Below are 17,825 nucleotides of genomic sequence, written 5' to 3' on the forward strand. Positions count from 1 at the left end.
CTCGCGGGATGCAGCGCTGGCGCTCTGGCACCCCACGTTCCGTCTGGGGGGGGGGAGTTGTAACGTGGCAGTTCGGTTAGGCCTGCCCGTTACAAGAGACTCCCCGAACCCTGGGCGAGATCCCGCAATCAGGGTTTCGAAAATCGAGTCGCGAAATAATCCTAGAGAGCGCCAGAACTGGAGTCACGCACCCGAGCATCGACAGGGACGAAATAGCGCATTGCTACCAAGATATTACAGGCTTTTGTTTTTTTTATTTCTTTGTTTGTTCCTCCCTTCCTTGTTTCTTTCGGATTAAATTGAGGCATTTGTATTTGGAATCGCGAAGAACGACTTTCGCAGTAGTTCTATTATTTTTTTTTTAATTCTTTTTTTGTATTATCGCTGACGAGAAATACATTACTGGAATTTTATAGTGATTTTGCCAAACCACGCGTTGGCTTACTTGTGTTGCATCTCTCTCCACCCAGAAATTACCCCTCCCCTCTCCGCGGTACTGAGCTATCGAGTATATGGTCGCGGTATTTCGCATTACCGATTTTGAGGCGTGTTAATCACGCCAGGTGTCCAACAAATTTCGCGATATTGTTTTAGGTCCAGGGTACATCGTGGACGCCGATTTATTGTGCACGAGGTAAGTTCTCGGTCATTTTCCCCGAGTGACCGAAGAGCGGGAAAAATCCACGTCACAATTTATATATATATATATACCGGGACAATCTCTTGAAACTATACATATAACGCGCATGCGCTAAATAATTTAATCTCATTGGTCGGTGAAATCGCGCCGCGTTGATGTTTTCATCTGCTGAGCAAGGCGCCAACGTACACAAAATGAAACAAAAGCTGTAATTCTCTCGCGCGTAAAGCCGTGGATTGAGGTTATGCTGCCGTTTATTTTTACGTAGCGTGAATTGTCTAAGAAGAATAGTATCGTTTAGCAATACCGTGGTTGATTTCGGAAGATATTCAACCGACGCAATAAAGAATTTAACGGAAAAGCAAATATCAAATGATACAGAAATTGGGTGTTATTTATTGAAAGAAGAAATCTGAAATTCAACGTGAAATGTCATTAACAAGTGGGAGTCTGGACAAACAGAAGTAGGTGAGTAAAAACAATGTTTATTGAGAACAGATTCTTCATTTACATAAAATTAAAAATAAATGAATGGTTGAGACCCAGTAGAAGGTATTTCCAGAGTAGATTCGTTACGGTGCAGTGCTCCAGAAGTCAGTAATTAGTGCCGATGAACATGAAATAAATAAAAGTAATGAGAAACCAGGAATAAAGAAATTATTCATCTTAAACACGAAGCTTAGGAGGACAAAGAGTAGCAATTAACAGAAAACGTACCCGACGCAATACTCACAAAAACCCTCGCCGAGATCATTGATTAGTTGACAAAGTTTTTGCAGCTCCATTGTACAACAATCAATGTTCCGTTAACAAAGAGGGTTCACCAGATATCCAAGAATAAAAAGAGAAAAAGAACAACAGTTAATATTACAGTGTAAATCATGCTATTAATGAAAAATTAGAAAACAAAACAATAACTTACAAGACAATCGTCCGATAACACTGGGAGACCAATTTCCACTCTTCTGATCACCTCTCGTCTGACCATTGGTTGCCTTTCAAAACGTGCTGCATTTTTTTTTGCCTTCGAAAATACCGAAAGATCCTGTTTGATAATAATAGCTTCTAATATTTTCAGGTACGAAATAATTCATTGTCAAAGCGGGACTAAATTTGTCAGGCATGGAAGCATGTAAGTAAATTTCCAATTACGTGATCTTTGACAATGACAATATTTTAACATGGATTCAATGATAAAATTCGATTTTTTTTCAGCAGGCTCGAAGTTTAAACTTTAATTACCACGAGGAAAATTATGCCTTACCTGATGGTCAAAACGTTTAGGTGGCATGGATCCTGGTTTCTCGAGCGGTGCAATCATTAGAACCATCGAACCTGGTTGTTTCGTCAGACATCAGGTGCCAGAGTGAATTTTATCAGGCCATCTCCACCTTCTGAACATCAGTTGAGGCAAAATTGAAGCGCAGGATATAATACAGATCATAATGGCTGAATATCCCATCATTTTACTTTGATCGAGCCAATAGCGATAAGTTTGTTACTTAACCGTCGCTGCCAATTCATTCTACCGAGGAATCATTCTGTGCACCATTGTAATTCAAGCATTATTATTGACCAGCATTGTTTTTCAAACTTTATACCATTTGATTTGGTGTCTTATTTTGAAGCTTACTTTTACTCTCTTTGGCATTGAATTCAGATAAATAGTTTTTCAAGTCCGCAATTAGATTGTAGGATTGAATTTTGCTAGGCAAACTGAATTAATCTAAATCTAGAACTGTTAAATAAGTTCAGTTAAAAATGTCTTTAAATTTAATCTTAGTTGACGGTGTCATCTGGCTAGCTAGTTGCACGATAACTTGAAACCAAATTCAATTTTACACTCTTTATAGGGTCCTACGCTAAGACTGAAAGCTTGTGAATCTCCATGTACCGCAATTATTTCTGCATTTCATGTTAGCATTATCTGGAGCAAAAAAAAATCCCATTTTGAGATTGAAAATGGAACCTGAAACACAGAGTTATTCAATAGCACGAATTGAAAACCAAGAATTTTATAATGATTTCTGCAACAAAGGGACTCTTTCCAAATATCCTTGTTAGAAGGTGATGTTCGGAGGACTATGAACAAGATATTGTATCGGATTACATTATTTGGAAAAAAATCTTTGTAAACTTCGTTAAAAATTAGATATTCATTTATTTTGATGGAACAAGGGACACAATCTTTACATTACTTTAAAATTGACATTCCTCTAAAACATGATTGTCCTTGAAGCTAATTGTGACATTGAGGCGCATTTTGAGAAACTTGATTTTCAACTTGTGTCACAGGATAATTTACATTCCGGAGTTCTACGCTTTCGATTAGATTTTCTTTGTTTCGAACCGCACTAACATGAAATACAGAAATCATTTTAATAAATCTAATATTACTTGAATTTTGAATTTGAGTATTAGGTTCCCTTCATTTATTTAATCGAACATCATTGAAAATTTGCGAAATGAATTCTTATAATCATTCGGAAATTTGAAATTGTAGTAGCAATAATTTGTTAATCGGAAAAAATACATTGACTATCGACTATTCGTAAATTTTGTTGAACTATTTTCAAGAAAAAAAAGATTCACAGTTCCGTTACAGATAGTGAGATATTTAAATTTCTTGAACGCTCGGTTTAATGTCTCATTTTCGAAAGTGATAAAATTCAATATTACCGCCTGAAATCACAAAAGAGTGAGAAAGTTGCTTAGTTCCTTGAAAGTAGCGATGATCTTTGTACGTCTGACAAATTGAATGGGCAGATAACAGTGAATATCAGAGATGTAATTATTTTAGCCGTATCACCTGTTGATAGATAAGAATTCCATTGTTATTTCTAATGTACGAAATAATAAAAATGATTAAATAATGTGTTCGCACCTACCTGCTGCGTTTCTTCCAAGCACCCAACATTTAAACAGACTTCTCATTTTAGTCGAATAAAGCCAATTTTCAAAGAGCATTAGCATCAACTTTCCGAGTCACTACCTCGACTGTTTAAGATTGTAACCTCAAAAATTCGTATGAACTACAACGCCGCCAGAAACAGAGTTTGACAGCTGAAACTCGGAGTGGCCAACCTGCCCGAGCAGCCGATAAAACTCGCGCATGCGCATTATATGTATAGTTTCAAGAGATTGTCCCGGTATATATATTGTTACAAAGGGTGAAATCACCCGTTTTGCCCCCTTTTTAATGATCTAGTAGTCAGCATAGATAAAAGACGTTTATAAACCTCTTATGTCTTTCAAAAGAGTAAGGTTGCTGCGTCAACTAACATTATTGCAAAAACAGTCTTGTTTTAGACTTTAAACGAGAAACACATATCTTGCATTAAAGCATTTTTCACAACATTTTATTCACGCTCTTGATTTCTTTTGACTTGATAATTAAACTCGCGGATCCATATTTATTTTCCGTAACGTCAAAGTACGTTACAATATATATATGTAGCATCCAGGACTGTGCAAATATGAATCTGTATATTCCATGTAAATGTATGTGATGTGTTTTAAATTCATACATTTAAATATAAACTTGAAAGTACAAATAAATATGTTCGTATAAACTATATCTAGTAACTGATTTTTATGCCCTGCCTTATTCTGTAGATGAAAACTGTTCTGCAATCCGACTACTTCATCAAACCATACAATTTGATCGAATATGCTACACGCGTACAATGTACAAGTGGCGACAGTAATTAGAATCGTGTGTTGGCCATACTATAGTGCGGTCAAATGAACAGCAGGTAGAAGAGCGATGCGTAATAATCCGCATTTTTAATTTGTAAGTGCAAATGTCCGATGGAATCCATTTGGTTCGTTCCAATTTTCGATGGGGTCGTATAGGAATCCTGCAAATCCACAGGATTTGGAACGGATTCGGATGAATTTTGTGGATTTATTACAGAAACTTTTAACAGGGACAACGTGAATTCTCTACACCCGTAAATATTTCAAAATGTCACACCATAGATTATTTTGACCTGTTTATGGATGATAATTTATTAGAAGTCATTGTCCGAGAAACAAATCTCCATTAGTCCCAAAATCCTGAACCGGCCCGCCAAAAAATGAAAGCTTGGGAAGATTTAGGAACAGACAAGTTGAAAAAAATTTCGGGCTCAACTATTTTGATGGAGCACGTCAAAAAAGTTGCCCTCGACGATTACTGGAGCCGCAATCCGTTGTTGGTTACTCCTATATTCCACCAAAGAATGCCTCGAAATCAGTTCGAACAAATTCTACGATTTTTACATTTCCAGAATAATGTAACCCTCTTGAATCACCCACCGAAAAAATCAAAACCATCATTGATAATCTGAATACAAAATTTGCAAACTTTCTGCGGCGAGGGAGAAACTTGTGTATAGATGAAAGCCTCCTCTTATGGAAAGGGAGATTGCGTTTCAAGCAGCTTCTACCGTTGAAGAGAAGTCGCTTCGAAATAAAAATTTTCGAAATAGTGGACTGCCAGAGTGGTTTCGTATTGGGTTTTATAGTCTCTACCGGGGCAGACACAGACTATGACAAATTTGGCTTGGGCATTTTTTCAGGGGATGTCGTTGCCCATTTTTTGAGACCCTATTCTGGTAAGGGTCATATTGTTTTTGTGGACAACTGGTACTCTTCCCCTGCACTAGCTGAATTTTTACACGAAAAAGATACAGGTCTATGTGGCACAGTGAGAAAAAATAGATCTGGACTACCGAAATTCACAGAAAAATTACAGAAAGGGGAAACTCGAGTAGGACACAATATGATTTGGTTGGCATCGAAATGGCAAGAGAAAAAAGAGGTCCAGATTATTAGAAGGGTATCCCGATTGAAATACGCTTCCAGCGGCAAGCAAGATTTTGTAACTGGTGAAGAAATAAAACCTAGTTGCATCATTGATTATATTAAGAATATGGGAGTTGATAATGTTGATCGGCAGTTAGCGATAACTGCGTCAATTACGAAATCTCTCAAATGGTATAGGAAATTATTTTTCCATCTCATTGATCTCATATTGATAATACCCATGCTTTGTACAAATTGCAAGGAGCAATTTCGTTCGCCGATTTTTGAATCAAAGTCATATTTGCTAGGTGTTGATAGCACAGTCCAAGCAGAACTTAAACCCCCTCCTTCCCGACTTACAGGTCGACATTTTCCGACTCAATCAAAGTCTACAAAAGAATGTGCAATGTGCCGTGCATCAAAAGTAAGGAGACGAACAAAATATTGTTGTGGTAAGTGTCAAGTTGCATTGTGTGCACTCCCTTGCTTTGAACAGTATCACACGCAAAGAGGTGTTCACTGCTAAAAATAGAGCATCCTGAGGGTAAAAAAATATAGGAAATAAAAAAAATTAAAAAATGTGAAAAAAAATGGAGCTGTTACGTCCGTGAGTAGAGTTTACTCCTGAGCGGAAGAAGTAACCTGGTTGGCTTCGCTTTTACGTTTCAGGTCAACCGGAAATCAGGATGAGGATTGAATAAACTTGAGTATGTTTGATGTATAAATTATATGTTTATTGCGTAGAACTTGAGATACCGGTAGGAATCAATTGTGTGGTACGAAAAGATATATAAGAAGTCTAGATGTGGAGTTGTCGAGAGTCAGAATAGGAGTGTCCCTCGAGACGTGAAACGTACGGGCGCAGAAAAGGTGCGACAATGCTAGAAGTAGGGAATGGAATTTGATGAGTAAGCGCGATAGTGAATAGCGTGAGACTGCGTAGAGATAAGAGGACAGGACAGAGACCATGAGATTAATGTAAGAACTGTGGGAGAGTTAGCGAGTAGGAAAAATAGAGAGAAGTGGTTTGCTGGACGTAACAGGGCTAAAAATCTTCCCACGTCCACGTCGTCAGCCCTGGGTGACGCTAAGAGAAAGTCTTCGTAGTCACGCTAGGAACAAATTTCATCTCAGCAGTCCTATTTGGGAGCAATTTTCCAATGCGCATGCGCAGTACAGGGCCATCTTGGAATTTTGAAATTCTGACAACAGATTCGTGATCAGCGACCCCAAAAACCCCCAGGAATGAGCGTCAACGCAGGAATCCCATTTGGGACCAATTTTCCAACTGCGCATGCGCAGTACAGGGCCGCCATCTTGGAATTTTGGAATTCTGACAACGGATTCGTAATCAGTGACCCCAAAAACCCTTTCAGGGAAGGATTTCAGGGACATCAGGGAATATAAGCATTTTGAACCACTAAAGTAGTGATGCCGGCCGTCTAGAGGTTAAAAAAAAATTGAATTTACTGTAAAAAAAAGTTTAATTCACTACGTGTAGCTTTTATATCACAGCGATTGTAATAGTTGGTTCAACTTTCAAACCTGTACCCGTAATCGTGTCACGAAATCAGCTGAACGATTATGTCCACGTAGATACAATTATACAAAAAAGTTGAATTGAGTTTAAAAAAAAATCGAATATACTGTGTGTAGCTCTTATACCAACCCACTTATAGTAGCTGCTATAATTATTTCAAATAGTTGTTACGAACATTCTTGCTGTATAAAGACATCACATAACATATGGCGAAAGTAACTATCCTGCGGAATTAACGCGCCAATTCAAAATAGTTCGTACTACTAATCACGATGCTACAGGTAATTATTATAATATCTGAAACAATTATACATTATCGTAAATGCAACCATACGATGCAGTTCCAAAAACTGCAAAATGTTGTTGTGGAAGCGTTTTTTCAAATTTGAGTGTACTATCAAATGAGGATGATACTGACATTAGACTGGAGTTACGGTAACTTCACGAAGTCGTTGAATTTACGTTATCATGTATTTGGTAACACGAATTTTATCGGTTGGCACAGCAATCATTAAAAGTCAGTGCAACTGTTTGGTCTAATGCGAGCAACTATACACCCTAATGGTCAAAACCGCACGATACTGTCATGAGCACAATAAAAAATGGTCATACATGCTAATCTGTCCATTTGTTCATGTCGCACAACAATGGTACGTTGAACCTAATTTTTTTAGTTGCCAAGGTTATAGTACTCCTTACTATCTCGAAATAGTTGAGCAAATAGTGATATGAACTAGAAATTTTAGTTGCATCAACTCTTCTTTAGTGAGGTTACGTATACTATAATTCGGTTCAAGTCCGTTTAATTACTACTTTTTATAGTAGAAAAATAGTTGACACAACTATATTTTTCTCTCAGTATATGTTCCTCGATAAGCTGCTCGTTTGCGTTCCGATTTTCAGTGCACTAGCGTAGGAGGATGGGGCTCTGTCCCTTGTTCTTAGCATCTCTTCGGGCTCTCTCACTTTGTCGATCAGCGACTTGTTCTTGCTTTCCATTTCTCTTACTAGTTTCCGCAGGAGGACGTTTTCCCTCCATACTGGGCTTTTTCCGTCCACTTTGCCATCCTCGCCTATAATAACACTCTCATTCGGCTCGTACATAACCTCTTTTTCCGCGCAGCACTGTAATTTGCTCTTATCTCCCGCGGTTCTCGCTCTTTTTACGCAACTGTTGTAAAACGGAGTTCCATATTCTTCACATTCTAAATACTTCGTTTTTACTTCACCCTCACAGTAACCACAAACTTGTCTGTCACCACCCCCAGGGTCCGGGACTCCTCCGCTCGCGGCCATATTGTATATTTTATATCTACGTAATTATTTTCGACCTTGGCAATAAATAGGTGGAAGTAGCGTTGCTTACGCAAAAAGCTCAGCGCGTCTTCGTGAATCTTTACAACAGGAGTTGAAACCTTTTCACTCAATAGATTATAAAACACCTCCAGCGGCCGATGGAATCTTACCGAAGAATGTGGTACGTGATTAAATAGTTCGAAATGACGAAACTTGGGACAGCATCTATTTGTCGTCATTTCAAATAATATTTTTCAATTGAATTTTGAAATAAAAAATATTACATTTTTTCTTTTACGCTTCAAGGCATACTATCAGCGATTGCCTGATATAGGTAACAGAATATTTGTAACAATAACTGTGTGGTTGACGAGATATGTGAAATAGTTTTCTAGCCTTGATAGTACGTATATACCACTTGATCACTCGAAAATCACTCACGTCGTGTTAGAGCACCATACAGACTGATATTGTTGTGTATTTTCAAGTTATATAGTATAGTATATATTTCATATCATTATTCAAAGTTGAATAAATATATATGTTCCGTGTTGACGTCAATGAATAAAAACATATGACGCATAAGTGACCAATTACTTGGATTTTCATATATCCACACCATTTTCCGCAGTTAATCTCATTTATATGTAATACGACTGCCTGGAGTCATTTTTTGGGACGTACTCATTTTTTCTTGTATACAGAAGTTGGTAATCCGATAATCGCTGAATTAGAAAAACGACTGTTGAAACATTTGGTTCGTTCAGTAAACAAGGATCAATAAGATGATCAACTTCAAAGACAAGCGCGGAGTTGCCAATACCTGAAACCTTGAATATAACCCCAAAGGATGGATCCAGTCCGACTGGTCTCGAGGAGGAACGGAGCATGAAGACTGCTTTAGCCGGGGCTAAAGCAGCCCCTAGCGTTCAGTATCTTCTAATGATTCAAATATGACCGCGCAATGAACACGGTACGATCGGATCAGGTTAGACCCAGGGAGTGGAGCACCTGTTCACAAATTTAAGAAGAAAGGTTGCTTGGTCTACGTCTCTCCAGAAGGAAGGAGGTGCGGAGGTTTCTTTCTCTGAAACCAAGTCGTAACCGATCGAAAATCGACAAACTAATAATAATAAAGTAAATCTTAGCCACGAGGACGAACATTTCAAATTAATAATTAAACGCTCCAAAAGCCGAACAAAATTTTAAAGAGAGACGATATAAAACGAAGAAACAATAAAAGTGAAATCAAAAAATATAGTGCCTTGACGAAAGACAGTTATTTAAAATTATTTATAATTTCAACAATATCCACCAGTTTTAACAATATACACTGTTTTAACAATATACACTATTTTGAACAATATACACCTGGAATGAATGAATTGTGGAATCGATGAATGAATGAATTTTGGACCTGATGACAGCTTATGTCTTAATATCTTTATAAATAAATTAAAATATCACTCCGCTATTCGTACTTTATAAAGATACTTAATATTGATTTGGCCTAATTTTCAATTTTCAAAATAGTCTTAAAATCTTTTTCTAAATTCTTGACAAAACATCCAATCGTTCCAATTGCAAATTATGATTTTTTAATTATGCATCGAATTCAGGAAGTCCTTTCATTTTTTTGCAGCAATCCAATAATTTCTCTATTGTAGCATACAAACTATAAATTAAAATGAAACCAGTATTCGAAACAATTCGCAAAATCGTAGAAACATCCTTGCCTCCAAACAATAAATATTCAATGATTTTTAAACGTCATAATGTTAGAATCATTGTACGTTTCTTTCAATAGACCAATTTGAACATAGGTGCAATTGTCATTGTTGAAGAGGATAAATTTTTTTTCGACTCAAAATAATAATTTTTGTTTTGACAGAAATATTTATTCGGATTGAAGGTCATTTTACTCCATATCGGAAAATACTTCGTTTCATTCTAATAATGTACAACTTTATTTAAAACATGTAGTTTTAGATTGATAACATATTTTGTCATCTTGAAAGAATGTGGCCTTTTCAGACATGAGTAACATATTTCATTGTTTATACGCTTTGTCGGTTTGAATAAGCGATCGCTTCATGTAAATTCATTTCATTATATACTAGGGTACTTCGTTTGAGACGACTATTTTTTTTTCTTCACTCCATAGATGAAATATCACTATAAACATATAAAAAAAAATTCCCACCAAAGCCTAGCTCTTAATTTTAATTTCAAGTACTCGATAAATGAATTTGAAATTTTCCCATTTAATTAACACGTAGAAATAATTTTTTTTTTTTCAATTATCTATAGCATCGCGAGTTTTCATACTATTTAATTGATCATGGCCGGAAGTTTTAGAGGGATCCTTCCTCTTTAAAAGTTCCCACAGCTAATTTAGAATGTATGAAGTATCTCGCCAGTAAAAAATTGTAAAGTTGATTATTGCTAGAAAATTATGGTTTTTTTTTTATTTTTCTCCTAAACTACTAACTTTGCAGCAAAATTGTAAAGAACCTTTTTTGTAGAGAATTTAATTTCCTACAAAAAAGTTTCATCAGCTGAAACTGTAGAACTGATAGTTTCCAATATGAAATTAAATAATCATGAGAAAACTATAAACATCACTATTTTGTCCGCGTATTTGACAATTTTTATACCCAAATTTTTATAAATGTAATAAAATAGACGTAATTGTGATGTATCTTAATCTTCAAATGTCTTCGCCCGATCATTCTGAAGTCTTCGCCAATTACTGCTACTCTCAACCACAGAACATAGGTTTGTGCTCCAACTGTTTTATGTTATTTACATCAACATTCAATGATTTTAATATTCTCGATAAGAATTTTCCAATCTAGCTATTTAATGGAATTGATCAATTAAAAAAAAAAAAAATAGTCGTCTCAAACGAAGCACCCTATTATATACATTGCCGTATCGTCTCCGATCAAAAAATATCCCATTACACCTTATAAATATTGTTTGAGTAAACAGTTTGTCTAGAATAAAGCATGTAGCGTTTGGATGAAAATATTGTTACAAAGGGTGAAATCACCCGTTTTGCCCCCTTTTTAATGAACTAGTAGTCATCATAGATAAAAGACGTTTATAAACCTCTTACGTCTTTCAAAAGAATAAGGTTGCTGCGTCAACCAACATTATTGTAAAAACAGTCTTGTTTCAGACTTGAAACGAGAAACACATATTTCGCAATTAATGCTTTTTCACAACATTTTATTCACGCTTTTGATTTTGACTTGATAATCAAACTCGCGGATCCATATTTATTTTCGTAACGTCCAAGAACGTTACAATATCATACTATAAGCGCAACTCAGTAAAGTTTGTAGCTTAATATTTATTTAATTCACCCAAATTATTTTTTATTCGTTTCAAGTACGGAATTGTTTGATCAAAAACTACATAAATTGTCGTTCCGAGTAAATGTGCTTTCAGTACTATCCAAATGCATGGATTATTTGGATCAATTAATATTTACTAAATCCAATAACTTATTTTTCTCCGTGTACATTAAATTTGTGTGACGCGATTTTTAATCTCCAATATAGCTACCGGTTTCAATTAAAACTAAAAAGTAAAAATATGGACTGATCTTCTGAAGATCAATCTTTTGTATCCGACTTTTTTGATTTTCCAAAATCAATTCGAATCGATTGTCAGAATCGATCTTTCGCTTGAGATCGCCCATCCCTAATAGTCCAGCAAAATGTGCCGAAAGTGAAAAATTTTTTGCGTAGAATCTGCACTTTTTACTGAAGCTAGGTGGTTGGATAATAAAAGTGACCACAATGAAATTTTGTTCCTGAACCCGCCCTTACTCCCCGAAAAAAGGGTTGAAAACTTGAAAATCGCTATATCTCAAAAATTAATGGCTCGATCGAAAAACATTTCAAATAAAAGTTGTTCAGGATAATAAAATACATATAAAGTTATGTGACGTCAAATTCCCTATCTTTGATAATAAGGGCAGAAAGCCGAATTGAAGATGCTGGTTCAACTGAACATGTCTGCCTGAGCACCTCTGGCACGAGTGAGACGGAGCGATACTCTGTTCGCGCTTGGCGGCGTGCGTAGTGCGCGGGCGCGCGCTACCCGTCCTTTTTTTTCCATCTCTGAAATGCTCACGCGTTCTTTACCTCACAGTTTCAACATTCGCTGTGAGCCTCGCTCGTGCCGCCACCTAGCGGTTCCAAAAGCTAAACAGCCAGCGTGTTAATTTACACTAGAGGCATACTGATAAATATCAAAATAAGCAAAATATTATCAAATAAGTGATATTTCCATTGTAACAGTGAAGTGAAAAGTTGAAAATAATAACGAGATGGAACTCGAGTAGAAAATATGTAAGTATTGTAACGTGGTATTTCGGTTAGGCCTGCCCGTTACAAGGTACTCCCTGAATACTGGGTGGAATCCAGGAATAAGGGTTTCGGAAATCGAGTCGCGAAATTATCATAGAGAGCAACAGAACTGGAGTCACGCACCCGGGCTTCGACAGGGACGAAATAGCGAATTACGAACAAGATATTGCAGGCTTTTGTTTTTATTTTTTTTTTTGAGTACACCGGATACCAGCCAGCGACCAACTCCGGCGCCGAAGATATTTCGAGGCAAGGAGAAACCGCGGAGATCTCGCGGGAAGGATCGAGGCTGCGGAGGGGGAGACAACGCAGATCCCTGCAGCGCGGGAATCCAAGGCGGACGCGATTCCCGCTGGCGGCCGGCACGCCGCAGCCTCCCCGCTCACCCCGCCTACGCCCAACCGAGGCAACCGCGAGAGACCAGCTAGCGACGAGGGCGCACCACCCCCGCCCAACCCCAGGACCCCGTAGAGCTGCGCGGAAGACGACATCGCGATCTAGCCCTAAGTTCTGCGCCGCGTAGCGACGACAGTAGTGATGCCGTCGAGCGAGACGAGACGAGAATTTCGGATTTCTCGTCTCGAAAAAATTTCGAGAAATATTTCTCGTCTCGAATTTCGAGAAATATTTCTCGTCCCGAATTTCGAGAAAAATTTCTCGTCTCGAATTTCGAGACTTTCGAAATTCTTGATAATCTCGGCGCCCTTGGGCTTGGGTATGGACTGGGCTGCAATAATTTAAATACAAATAAAACGCTTTCAAATGCACTTTTATTGTTCGGACGGGTTAAGATTTTTTTGAATCGCTGATTTGAGGCTGCACGTCAGCCATCCGTTTAAACACAGCAGACTTCTCGCTGATTCATTGGACATATTATTTCGGTATTTCCTTAGGATCAAACCGGCCTTCGAAAACAAACGTTTAGCCGGGACGCTTGTCGCCGGGATGCTTAAGAAATCTCGCGCCATTTTTGCCAAATTCGGAAATGAATTCGAATTGTTTCGCCACCACTCCAAAATATTTTCGTTCCGACTCGCCCGTTCGAGTTTGCAATAGCGCTCGAATTCTCGCTGTGGTTCACTACAGTCTTCGTGAAAAATCTGCGTGGAGGCCTCATAAAGTTCATATAAATCGAAGGATCCCTGGCTTCCTTGATCCGATAAACTTTTACCCTGAGATGCTATCATCTCGACGGTGGAATTTGCCCAATATTGTTCGCGAAAAATTTTTTGAAACTTAGCCATTGATGCCTTTTCTATGTCACGACCCCAAGATGTGAGTTGAAACGTTTCAACTTTGTGCCGAGGATCGAGGATGAGAACAACTCCATATATCCAATTCGTTTTCTTGTAGTGTTTGAGCATCTTATCTCTTCCAGCTTGGAAAGCTTCGATAAATTCCTCGTCGACGCAACTTCGCGATGGCTTCGCATCAAGTTGGTGAGTTACCGTCTCGATTTTGTCAAGAAGCATATTGAACCCCACAATTACCAACGGCAACGTAATGTACGTTTGACCACCGAGAACCGTCGACAGATGATCGAATGGTTTTAAATACGCGCACACAGCCTCGATGATTTCCCATTCTTCAGGGTTGATTATCATCTCGCCAAGTTCTCCATAGCTGTGCATCAGTGCGTTAAGAGCCGACTTGACACTCAGTGCTGTTCGCAACATTACGTAAGTCAAATTACATCGAGTTGACACGTCCATCGTTATCGCTATTTTTTTTTCGTTGGCGGCGTCACAATATGCGTGCAATTTACTCATCCACTGCTCGGACCTTTTCAGTTTTGCAAGAAGTTATTGTGTATGCGAGGAAGAGGTAAATAAAGACGACTACACTTTGTTACGGTTCAGGACCGAATACCTTTATTGCCTGCCTTCTCACATTCTATACTATCGTTATAGATACACACATTCGTACACATTCGTACATCACATATCTTACACCCTTCCCCGTTTTATTCAGTTATCAAAGTTGATAGACATAATACCTTTACAAATAATGCGTAGCATCGTATGGTGTTACATTTCGCTTTAATCTAGTTGATTTTCTTAAAACTATCGCCGAATTTTCGCTGCTTACATTATCTCGCACATTAGTACTAACATCTATTTTACTTTGATCATTTTCGCTTTCCCGCCAATGTCGTATTTGATCGAAATGTCTTTTGTGCTCTTTCTCTCCTCCTTCCTTAAATTTTACTATACAGTTTCTTGGAGGTGATTTCCTAACAATTTTGGCTTCCGACATTTTCGGGTGATGTTTTCGAAAATCCTTTGCCATTATTACGTCGCCTTCTTCAAAGTTTTCTTTTCTACTAGCTTTGAAGTGCTTTTTTTGCATATATTGCTTTGATTCAACGTGATGTCTCGTTTCTGGCCGTAATAATAACAAAGCAGTTTTCAGTTCTCTTTTAAACAACAAGTTGGCCGGAGTTTCATTCGTTGTTGCATGTTTTGTTGTTCTGTATGAGAATAAAAACATTTGTATAGCAGTTCTCACATTTACTTTCGAGCTTTGTACAATCGCTTTGAGTTTACTCTTAAATGTTTTTACAAGATTTTCCGCAGCTCCATTTGTCACTGGGTGTTTCGGCGCTGAAAAATCTTGTTTTATTCCTAATTGCTTGAGAAACTTTTTGTATTCGTCGCTCGTAAACTGCGTTCCTGAATCAGTTACAATATGGTTCGGTAGCCCATGCGTTGTAAACATTTCTCGGAATTTTTCTATCGTTGCTTCTGCTGATATATTTTTCATAATGAAAATTTCAGGCCACTTAGAATAGGCATCGATGACTAAAAGGTAAGTTTGCCCCAAATATGGCCCCGCAAAGTCTGCATGAAGTCTTTGCCACGGTTGGCTTGGCCATGGCCATGGAGTTAATTCCATTCTAATTGGATTGTCTTTAGATTCAACACACCATTTGCAATATTTAGATTTATCTTCTAAATTTTTATCTATATTAGGCCACCAAACCACCGACCTTGCCAAACTCTTCATTTTAACTATCCCAAAGTGACTTTCGTGCAATTTTTCGATTACCTTTTCTCTTAATTTAGGTGGGACGATAACTCTCTGTCCCCACATTAAACATTCTTTTTCGACGTGAATTTCGTCTTTACGCAGTGCATATGGTTGCAACTCATTAGGCCAACTTTTAAGACTACAGTCAGGCCATCCTTCTATTACCATCCGCTTCACGATGGATAGAGTCTCGTTTTTAGCAGTTTCGCGTGCTACTGCTTTGAAATTTAAACATGTTATGTTTGTTGAATATACATAGTGTAAATACGTAAATCGGCCTTCAATTTCTAAAACATCATTATTTTCTACATAATTTATCGGTAATCTCGATAAAGTATCAGCCACAATATTATCTCTTGTACTAATGTACTCTATTTCATAATCAAATGCCGATAGAAAGTAACTCCAATTTTGCAATCTACTCGTAGCCATTTTTGGTATACTCTTTTCAGGAGAAAAGATCCTAGATAACGGTTTATTATCCGTTTTTAAAAGAAATTTACGTCCGAATAAATAATCATAAAACTTAGTTACTCCAAATATTATCGCAGCTGCTTCTTTATCAATTTGCGAGTAATTTTCTTGCGCGGCTGTCAACCTCGTTGATGCAAACGCTACCGGTCTATCGCCGTCTTCATAAGACTGGCTGATATACGCACCCAGCCCTTTTGGGGACGCATCACATGTTAATTTTAATGGTAAAGATGGATTGTAGTTTACAAGCACGCTTTTTAATTCTATTTTCGCTCTTTTAAACGCTTCTTTGCAATTTTGATCCCACTCAAAAATTCTCGAATTACTGCAATTATATAATGGTGCTAGAATTTTAGCACGATCTTTAAATAACCTGCCATAATAATTGATTTTACCTAATAATAACTGTAATTCTTTGTGATTTTCCGGTTCTTTCATATCAACTATTGCTCTATACTTTTCTTCATTTACTGTAATAGTGTCATCCCGTAACTTATATCCTAAATGATTAACTTCATCTTTGAAAAATTCGCATTTCTTTACTCGTCCTTTCAAACCGCATTCTTATAAACTCGTTAATACTATATCTAAATTTCGCAAATGTTCCTCATCATCACTTCCCGTTACCACTACGTCGTCTGCTACCACCGCGACTCCGTTTATATTTTTCAAAACTTCCTCCATTTGCTTTTGAAAATACCCAGGTCCCGATGATATACCGTACATCATATACAAGCATTTAAACAAGCCCTTATGAGTATTGATAGTTAATAAGTTTTGCGAATTTTCCTCAACGGGAACTTGTGAAAAAGCTTCTTTTAGGTCAATTTTCGAATACTGCTTCTTATTTTTATTATTAATATTTTTTGTTATTAATCGAGCCATAGCGTGATCGAAGTTCGGTGGTGCATAGCGCATTGTTTTTAATAAAGGGTTAATAGTTACATTGAAAGCTCCACAAAGTCGAACATCTCCATTCGGTTTTAGTATCGGCACGATCGGGGTAGCCCATTCGCTCATTTCTACTGGTTCCAATATTTTCTCTTTTACCAATCTATCTAATTCTTTCTCTATTTTATCCTTTAAAGCGAAAGGTACAGATCGCGCTAACTCATATATCGGTTTAGCATCCTCCTTTAATTCTAACCTGATCTTGGCCCTATTGAACGATCCTTTAGAATTTTCAAAAAATTTAGCATGTTTTTCTAAGATTTTATTTAGCCTGTCATTACCATCAATTTTATTTTTAACTATATGCAGATCTAGGTCTTTAACTAATGGCCATAATCCGAGTAGTCCGGGAGCCAGTGACACTTTTCAGCGACCAATTTGAAAGTGGATGGGCCTTTCAGAAATACTTAAGGTAGGTGTATAAAAAAGAATTATAAGCATTGTTAGCCGCACCAACGATGCAAAAGGTTTCCGCGCGCCCGGAAAAGTCGGAAAAATAGAAAATAGATTTAGTGATGTGAAAGTGGATGGGCCTTTGTCAGATGTTAGTTTATATAATATAATTAAGAAAGAAACACTTCAGCGCGATGTGGGACAATGCAAAACCCTTCCGCGCGCCCGGAAAAGTCGGAAAAATAGAAAATAGATTTAGTGATGTGAAAGTGGATGGGCCTTTGTCAGATGTTAGTTTATATAAGATAATTAAGGAAGAAACACTTCAGCG

The sequence above is a fragment of the Neodiprion pinetum genome, chromosome 3 (genome assembly GCF_021155775.2).
Source record: "Neodiprion pinetum isolate iyNeoPine1 chromosome 3, iyNeoPine1.2, whole genome shotgun sequence".
Lineage (NCBI taxonomy): Eukaryota > Metazoa > Arthropoda > Insecta > Hymenoptera > Diprionidae > Neodiprion > Neodiprion pinetum.